Raw genomic sequence first — 9,954 nt, forward strand, 5'->3', positions numbered from 1 at the left:
AATTGATATGCTGAGTGTCTCTGGTGGGAACTGGGCTGATCATTTGGCCTGTCCTCTCTTCCCCAACTCTATTCTGTATGAGATGCCAGGATGTCCAAGAACTCAATTCAGAAACCACTGTGCTGCTGTTCTCACTTTGATTTACAAAAGCTGAATCAGAAGTTGGCTGACTGGAGGCTCCATCAAGATTCTGTCGTTTCTCCATGAGATTTAGAATCAGTGGGCAGTGATCCCATGTCTATTGTGGACCAGCCACTGTCCTCAGCCCTTCACCAAGCTCCTTTTTCTTTCTTTGTGGGGTTTTTGTTTTGTTTTTTTTGCTTTTGTTTTTTTGTTTGTTTGTTTGTTTGGTTTGGTTTGGTTTGGTTTTAGTTTTTTGAGAAAACTAAAACCTCAGCTGGCTCAGCTCAGGTTGGCCTCAGCTGGCTATGTAGACCAGACTAGCCTCAATCTTACAGAGATTATCCACCTGCCTCTGCCTCCTGTATGCTGGGATTAAAGGCATGTGCCACCCTGCCTGGTCTTTTTCTTAAAAATTATTTTAAAGTTACATTTCTTTGTTTATTGTGTGTTCACACATGTGCATGTGTGCATGCCATGGAACATGTGGAGGTCAGGACAAGTTGTGGGAGTTGATTCTCTCCTTTTACCATGTGGGTCCTGGGGATTGAACTCAAGTCATCAGGCCTGGTAGTAAGCACCTTTATCCACTGAGCATCTTTACCCACTAAGCCCTCCAGCTAAATTGACTTGAGCTGAGGGATTGGCGGGAGGTACAGTCTGGAAAAAACAAGTGTAAGTCTTTGCCCCGGGATTGCCAGTCTTCAGAATAACCACACACCCGGAACACAGTTTCTTTACCTGTACCATGCAGATATAACAGACCTTGAGGAGCTGCTATGAAGCTTCACTGAGCACAGCATAGCACATGTGACCTGGAGCCTGGCACCAGAGCAGTCCAGGTACCTCTTTCCTGAGCCCCATTGCAGTTCTTGCCTCACAAGCCACTCTATCTCCAAAGAGGCCTGAAGGTTTTTTCTGGTTTCTCGTAAAATTTTGACTCTAGGAAAGAGAAGTTCAAGATGAGAATGAGGAATCTCTCAGGCATGTGGCATGCGGCTGCTGAGGTGGGATAGGAATGCTCCCTTGGGGAACAGGGTCTTGGGTTCCTGGACACAACTCCAGTTTTACAGGCTCGAGGGGCTAAGCAGATATCCCTTTGGCCACTGACCAGGCCGGCCCTTCTGCCAGTCTACCCTTGTGGTTCAGCCCAGAGCTTGCACAACAGCTTGGCTGGCAGGCACTCCCCTGAGAGCTTCAGGAAGTCCCCTTGTCCCCCTTTGATCTTTGAGTTTTGGGTCTGCTGCAGGCAAAATTTCAGGCAGATGTTCTCTCTTTTACCTTCTGTTCTTGGTCATTTTCCTAAAGGCTGGAACTCGTCACCCTAAAACCCCACCTTACTGCTCATTCTTTCCCATGCTTTCATGTATAGCCCAGCTAGAATCTCCAATGGGGAAATTCCCCCCACACAAGCCATTGAGGATCTTTAGCTGCAATGAACAGAATGCTTGGGGTGTGGCTCTCTGAAGGGTCCAAGTCTCACCTGCTTGCCACAGGTGCTCCAGACCCCAGACATCCTCCTAGGTGTTAACTCTATTCCTGTCCCAAACCACAGCAGGCAAGGCAGGAATAGCAGACAGAGCTCTCTTTCCTGCGTCCTCTGAACATTCAAGGTCCCTCAATATGGTTCCATGTAAAACCATGCTGTGCCTGGGGCACTCAGTTTCACAATCAAATAATTCCCTTTGGTTTTCAAGTGGAATTTTTGCTTTTATTTTTTAGGGTTTCTTGGCTTTTTCCTAAAAGCAATCAGTCTAAATTTGTCATCACACATCCCCCATTTCCGTGCCTCAGGGCCTCCTTTTCATCTCCTGGAATCTGGAAACCATATGTGTGGGCAGAAACCCCCCAGCATCCCCCAGTGCCCTGGCCTAGCAAGGCCTCCACAGAGCCAACTGTGTGAGCTGGGGAAGAGCCGACACTCCAGGCTGGGGCTGGAAAGGGAGTTTCTCTTTGGACCTCCCCAGCTTAAGCTGTGGATAAGCCGTGTGATCTAGTGGTTAGGGCTAGAACATGTGGGGTCTGTCCCCAGCAATCTCTTTGACTAACGCCAGAAGTCTGGGAAAGTCCCCTTATCACCTAGGGGACTCAGTTTCCCTACTCAGGGACTCGAGGCTTCCCTACCTAGACCATTTTTTACCTCCCTAGGGAGAAAGAGTTTTTGTTCAGAATTTCTGCTATTTCAGTCTATGTGTAATCTCAGCTACTTGGGAAGCTGAGGCAGACAGATAACAAGTTCAAGGCCTGCCTGGGCTAGAGTGAATTCAAGGCCAATCTAGGCAACTTACTGATACTCTGTCTCAGAATTTAAAAGGAAGGGAGTAGCCGGGCATGGTGGCCCATGCCTTTAATCCCAGCATTTGGGAGGCAGAGGCAGGCGGATCTCTGTGAGTTCAAGGCCAGCCTGGTCTACATAGTTTCAGGACATTTGGGGCTACAGGGAGACCATGTCTCAAAAAGACAAAAAAAAAAAAAAAAAAAAAAGGGAAGGGAGTAGGGTGGGGCTGGGAATGGTAGTAGAGCAGTTGCCTAGCATGTGTGAGGCCCTAGGTTTGATCCCCAGTTCCTCAAAAAGAAATAAAGTGGGGCTGGAGAGATGGCTCAGCATTTAAGTTCACTGGCTCAGAGGATTTAAGTTCACTTCCCAACACCCATGTCAAGCAGCTCACAGCCACCTATAAACCCAGCTCTGGGGGATTCAGCGCCCTCTGATGGCCACCTCAGGCACCTGTACACACATGCACATACACATACACAGACACACAGGCATACAGATAACTAAAAATAATTGTTTTTAAAAAGTAAGTAAATAAATGAAATTTCTGCTGTAGTGTCACTTACAAACTGTGTGACCTGGTACATGGTTAAATTCCTTAATCTTTCTGAAGGGAGTTAACTTACTTGCAGATTATTTGTTCCCTCCTGTCTCCCCACTGAGGATTGAATTCAAGGTTTTACACATGTGAGGTGAGGAAGGCGCTATGCCATGGAGCCACACCCCCAGCCACACTTAATCTTTCTGGACCCCAATTTTCTTATCTACAAACTAGAGACTGTTATTGTATCTACCTCCTGGTTAAGAGAACATATCTGCAAGGCCCTAGAACTGAGCATACTGTAAAGCTCAATAAACAGTTGTTTTTGTTAGTAATGTGTCAAAGGCATGACAAGACGGGAAATGGGAGTCTGTTCCTCACTCGGTTCTCCCTGCCTCTCCTGCTAGGCTGCCCAGTCCAGATCTTCCCTGGGGCTCCTCCAGCTCTAGAGGGACAAGGATGCATCCCCAATCCTTGAGGATCTGGGCTGAGGCCTGGCTGCTCAGTCCTTGTCTCCATAACAACTCCAGCCCCTCCCCCTCCTTCCTTCCTCCTGAGCTTTCTGTTTACTGTAAACAGCTGGCCCAGCTTAGCCTAGCTGATCTGCCTAAAGCCAGCCAGACCCTCTCTGAACCAGGGCCTGGCTTGGTGAATGAAAGCTTTAAACCTAGTGCCCCAAGCTTCACAGGCCTTAAACAGGCCATCTCAGCTGGTAGAGAGGGAAGTGGGACAAAGGAGGGGCCTGTCACCTCAGACCAGGGTAACCAGGCCTCAGCAACAAGAAACAGATGGAGTGTATTTGAGGAGGACCATACCACTAGAGCTTTGTGGAAAGATCTCTGGCTTGGCCTTAGGTTGACCTGGGTGTAAACTCTATTGATTTGTACAATGCAGATAATAATACCTCCTTCAGGAGGGTATTTGGCACATTGGCAGATTAGTGATAATGCATGTGATGCTGACTCCGGGCTTGGCACACATCATGATAGTGGCTGGATTTATTATATCACTGCTCAGATTTTCTTCTGCACAGGGCTCTTTCACAAGTCCTGGCTATTCCTTGACTTGGCATGCCTCAGTCACATAAGCCTACACACACGCACAATGCACATAGACAAGTATGCCTGCTGGGTTGTGAAAGGAAGTTCATGAGTGCTCAGGCACAGAAGACCCAAAAGGGTGAAAGGAGGGTCTAACTTTCCTAAACCCATACCTGGGCCTGAGTTGGCTGACACTGAAGTTAAGATACATGTGTACCACCATTCCTAGCTAGATTATCAGGGCTTCCCTCCTGGATTTGCACTGGGTCCCTGGGGTTATATGTACCCTCCGAGCCCAAGTGATTGCAGTGTAAAACGTAATGCTGTTAGGGTACAGGTCCCCTTTCCTGTGGGTCAAGCTTTCAGGGCAAGGTTGTCTGGGATGTGAAGCCCTTGGTTCCCACCTTTGAATGGGCCCATACCAGCCCCTTTGACTCTCCTGTAATCTTGGAAGTGCTGGACAGCTAGCAAAGACTCATGGGGTGAGATTCAGACTTGCCATTCCTCTAACCACCAAACTCATCCATCAGTTCTGGGGCAGAACCTGGGGTAAGGCAGGGGCATTCACCGATTTGACTCATTCCCCACAGGCCCATGAGTAAGTACAGCTCTGGATTTCCAGACCCATCCCCCCACCTCCTGTCCATGTCTGTTGGGGTCTTCCAGGGTTGGGTCCCTGTAGTTCCCAGGTGCAACCCTGGGGTTCCCTCTGGGGCAAGGATTAGCAGCTAGAGGCCTATGAGTCTAGATGACTCTGCTGTCCCCACACCCACTGGCCCACAGCTGGACCTCACCCCAGCCTGGGCTCCTTGCAATAGGAGAGGAGCCCCCAGTCCTGAAGTCGGCCCTGAGGACTGAGTTGGAAATCCCCTACTTCTTACCTTGGCCAATTGAGGAAAGAGCCTCCCGGAAGAGGGCCGCCTCCCGCCAGGGACTTTTCTCCTGGGGATGACATGGAATGCAGAACAGCTACATGGACCCCAGCCTCATCAAGCTGCACTTCAGGCAAGGGGACTGTGCTATAGGCATTCACTACTACTCTCTCCTATTGCAGGAAACTGGGTACCACCAGGGCTTCAATAGGCCTAAGGGAGGCACAGAGAAGGGAGGCCTGGGGACCAGTCAGATTCTGCACCCAGACCTCCCCAGCCCCTCCTCACCCTAGCACCTAGTTTAAAAGGGGCTTCTGGGTTGAGTGTGGTGGTGCATGCCTTTAATACCAGCACTTGGGAGGCAGAGGCAGGTGGATCTCTGTGAGTTCAAGGCCAGCCTGGTCTACATAGTGAGTTCCAGGACAGCTGGGGCTACAGGGAGACCCTTTCTCAAAAAGACCAAAAAAAGGGTGGGGGAGGGATCTGATAGGATGGAAGGCCTAGCCAACCACAACCTAGGATAAGGCCAATTTTTCTATTTTTTTTCTTTTCATTCTTTTTACCATTTTTCCTCCCCTCTATGGTGATGGGGATCGCTAGTCCTGTTTGTTTTTTGTTTTTGGAGACAGTCTTACTAAGTTGCCTGGACTGGCTTTAAACTTTCCATCCTTCTGCCTCAGCCTCCCCAACAGCTGGGTATAGGCCTGTACTACCAGGCCCAGCGAAGACTTTCAATTTTGTTGGTTTTTTTTACTGTGCTTTATGTGTATGCATGTATGTGTATATGGCATATGCATGTTTTGTGTACAGTATATGTGTCTGTACATGTCTGTCACTTTCCATCTTATCCCCTTGAGATGAACTCTCACTGAACCTGGAACTTGCAGTTTTTTACTAAATTGGCTACCCAACAAGTCCAATGAATCTTTTTTTAAAAAAATTTATTTATTATTTTTATTTTATGTGTATGTGTGTATTGCCTGCATGTAGGTAAGTGCACCCATGTCGTGCAATGCCCAAGGAGATCAGACTAGAGTTATAGACCGTTGTTAGCTGCCATGTGGGTGCTGGGATTTGAATCTGGGTCTTCTGCAAGAACAACCAGTGTTCTTAACAGCCGAGCCATCTCTCCAGCCCCTTTTCTTTTTTTTTTTTTAAACATGGATGCTGGGGATTCAAACTCAGGTCCTTATACTTGTAAAACAAGTCCTCTTACTCCTCAGCTATTTCCCCAGCCCTAGTTATTGTCTTTTGTTGAGACAAAATTTCATTATATTGCCCAGGCTGGCTTGAACTTTGAGGCCCAAGCATACTTTCCACTTCAGCTTCCTGAATGGTAGGACTATAAGTGCAAGGTACCATGTCTGGGAAAACAGCAATTTGTATTTAGTTTTAGCTCTATTTAGGTATTTATTTACATATTATAAAAATTTATTTATTTTTATTTTATGTGTTTGAGTGTTTTGCCTGTATATATGTAAGTGCACCATGTGTGTACAATGCCCACAAAGGCCAGAAGAGGGCATTGGATCCCCTGGATCTGGAGTTATGAACAGTTGTTAGCCATCATGTGAGTGCTAGGTCCTCTGCAAGAGTAGCCAACACTCTTAACCACTGAGTCATCTCTCCAGGTCCATATTTATTTATTTTTGTTGTGTGGTGGATGGAACCCAGGCAAACATTCTACCACTTAGCTACATCCTTAGCCCTTATGAATATTTATAAACAAAGAAGTTTGAACACTGGGCATGGTGTCTTATACCTGTAATTCCAACACTCAGGAGGCAGAAGGATCAGAAGTTTAAAGTCATCTTCAGCTAAAGAAAGTTCAAGAGCAGCCTGAGCTATGTGAGAACTTGTCTCAAATAAAAATAAAAATTTAAATTAAAAAAATTGCTAAGGCTGGGGGGCATGGTGGCACATGCCTATAACCCCACCATCTGGTATAGGCAGGATAGGATCAAAAGTTCAAGAGTTCAAGGTCATCCTTGACTGCATAGCAAGTTCAAGAATAACTTGGGCTGCATGAGACCCTAACAAAAAAGAAGGAAAGAACATGTGTTAAATGTTAGAGTTCGATTTGGAGTTTAGCTAAAAAGTAAGTCAAAACAGAAATTCTGTTCCCCCACTTCACCCCTGATGTCAACCTTAATAGATGTTTTACTGCCGGGTGTGGTGGCACACGCCTGTAGTCCCAGCACTAGGGAGGCAGAGGCAGGCCGATCTCTGTGAGTTCAAGGCCATCCTGGTCTACATAGTGAGTTCTAGGCCAGCTGGGCTACAGGGAGACCCTGTTTCAAAAAAACCAAAAAAAAAAAAAAAAAAAATACTACTAATAATAGATGCTTTACTGGGCCCTGCACACAGGCCACTGTAGTGACCCCCCATGCCTATGGAGGAGAACGGAAGAAGATTACAAGGCACAAGGGGGCCACTTATTTTCCTCATGCATTGCAAACCACAACAAGAAAGTCACAGCTGAAGCCTTTCTGTTTATTGTAATTTTCTATCGTAATTTTAAAAAACATTTATTGCGTATGTGTGTGTGTGTATGTGTGTGTGTGTGTATGTGTGTGTGTGTGTGTGTGTGTGTGTGTGTGTACATACCATGGTACATTTGTGGCACTCATAGACAACTTGTGGGAGTTGCTTCTCTCCTTCTTTCATATGGGTTCCAGGCATCAAACTTAGGTCATCAGGCTTGGCAGCAAGCCCCCTTACCCCTTGAGCCATCTCATCAGCCCTGCTTGTTGTCATTAAATTGAAAAGAAATCTAGTTATCTTAAGCAAGTTGCTATTGCTACAGTACTGCAGGTCCACTACCCCCCAAAATCCAGGTATCTCGACTGTAGTACCACAGTACCCCAATGTAGAAAGTAGAAGCTTATTGGGCTGGAAATATAGTTCAGTTGATAGAGTACTTGCCTAGCATACACAAAGCCCTGTGTTCAGTCTCCAGTACTGCATAAACCAGATCAGAAGGTCAAGGTCATTCTTGGCCACATATAAAGCTCTAGGCCAGCCTGTGTGTGTAAGATAGGTCTCCCTGTGTAGCCTAGGCTCCTGCCTTAGCATCCGGAGTGCTGGGATTACAAGCTTATACCACTATACCTGGCTCATGCTCAGTCAGGAGAATCCCCTGACATTGAATCAGTATGTCATAGTTCTCATCTGTGTCCTCACAACATGACCACCTGGATAGAAGAGGCAAGAATCAAAATGGCCATGTTTAAACAGAAAGCCCCAAACACAGCAGGGTGCAGGGAATTACCCCAAGTCAGGTTAGCAGAGGTGATGCCTGTGTGTGCTCACCCTTCCTCACAGGGCTGCCTGGTGGGTCAGAATTCTGACCTGGAACATAGCTCCCAATTGACATGGGAATCCCATCTCACAGCTACAGGGAGGGGGATGCCTGTCTTTTCTGCCACTCTAGGAAAAGGTCAACCCTCTCCCTGTCCTTGAGCATGTAGCTTAGCTGTGGGCAAAACTCCTAGCAAGGACCTGAAGAGAGGGGCTAGACTTTTCCTTCAGTCCAGAGCTGGGTCAAAGTTGCCCATTGGGTTCAGCTAGCCTACTGGCCTGTGGGCCGGGACTTCCTCCTTCATTCGGAAGCTCAATGCTGAGAGAGTGGCAGAGGGAGAGTGAAGGGCGGGCTCAAATTCTTGCTCCCTCCCCCCTCACTGACAGCTGTAATCTGCTTGGGAAAATCTTTTTTTTTTCCACACAGGAAAAAATATTAGTTGTCCCGATAACAAGGAAAACAAAATCCAGAGCAGGGCATCAGAGACTTCCTGAGGCGGGAAACAATGTCCAAGGAGAGCTCAGTGGAGAAGGGCTAAGCTGGGAGGCTGAGAGGGAGCCTTGAGGACACTGGTCCAGTCCTATCCGGCCTGTGGGGGAGGGGGATGACAGATCGAGGAACTTGGAAAAAAAGATTTCCACCCCCCAAAACCTTGAAGTCTGGGCTGTTGAGCTACATCCGGGAAATGATTCAGGACAGGGTCATGTCCCCTCATGGGGCCAGGCCCCTTTGCTCAGGTGCTCTGAGCACACCTTGCTTTCCTCCTGGTCCCAGGCCTGTTTTCTCAGGGGCTGTCTGAAGCCCTAAAGGGGTTGTGGTTAAAGTAGGAGGGTTCCTTCCTAGGGACCACCTGACTGAAGCCAGTGGGGCCCTCCCTATAAGATCTTGCCCAACAGCCACCCCCTGGGTAATTTTCCATGGGGGGCAAGAAGTGGAGGACATTGTTGAAAATTTTGTCCCTGGGTCAGGAGACTCTGTTGCCCATGCCCTGGGGGCACTCCTGGGCTCAGTGGGTGGGTATGACCTCTGAGCACTAAGGGCTCAGATTGAGGAGGCCCCAAGGAGTCCTGAGCTCCTAGCTGGCTGTTCTTCTCAACTCTGGCTGCCCACTGGGTTAGCAGGGGTGCTTTTGGAAAACAGCAGTGCCCCCTAGGCCTCATGTCACACCAGTTAGATCAGAATCTCTAGGAAGCTGTTTTGATTCTTATGCATCTGCTCAGGGCTGATGACTTCTGATACATGCTTCTGTAAACCTTCAGTCACTTTCTGGCCTGTTCTCACCACTATCAGAATTGGCCCTTTGGTTTCAGATGGGAGCCCCCTCAGAAGTAGCCACCTAAGCTGGTGGCCTCTGGAGGTCTCTGCCCCAGCTGGAGGCCAGCTGCTCAGACTAACAGCAGGTTCTTGGTTACCCATGCCCCTCCCTCTGCCTCTCCTTCCCCCCTGGGCAATGATGCCTGGGGCCTTTGTTCTCAGCCAACAGGAGTGTGACCAGAAACCTACCCTCAGTTTAATTACAGCCCCATTCAGTAGCCATAGGGTGGCCACCATCCTCACTCAACCTGCTCAGCATCAGCCCCATGGGGCCTCCAGCCCAGGCCAATCTTGTACAGCTTCCATGTTCAGAACCATGCCAGCTTTGTTCTCAGAGGGACCCAGGTCTCTCCTTGCCCCAGCACACCCTTGTTCTGCACAAGGCACAAAGGCTATGACCTTCCCTAAGCATCAGGGACCACAACACAGTGCCACTACTGTGCCAAGTCCTGGACTTCTATGAACTCCTCAAAGTCAGATGTGATGTCTGG

Source organism: Nannospalax galili, unplaced genomic scaffold (genome assembly GCF_000622305.1).
Source record: "Nannospalax galili isolate Female #2095 unplaced genomic scaffold, S.galili_v1.0 scaffold342, whole genome shotgun sequence".
NCBI classification, from domain to species: domain Eukaryota; kingdom Metazoa; phylum Chordata; class Mammalia; order Rodentia; family Spalacidae; genus Nannospalax; species Nannospalax galili.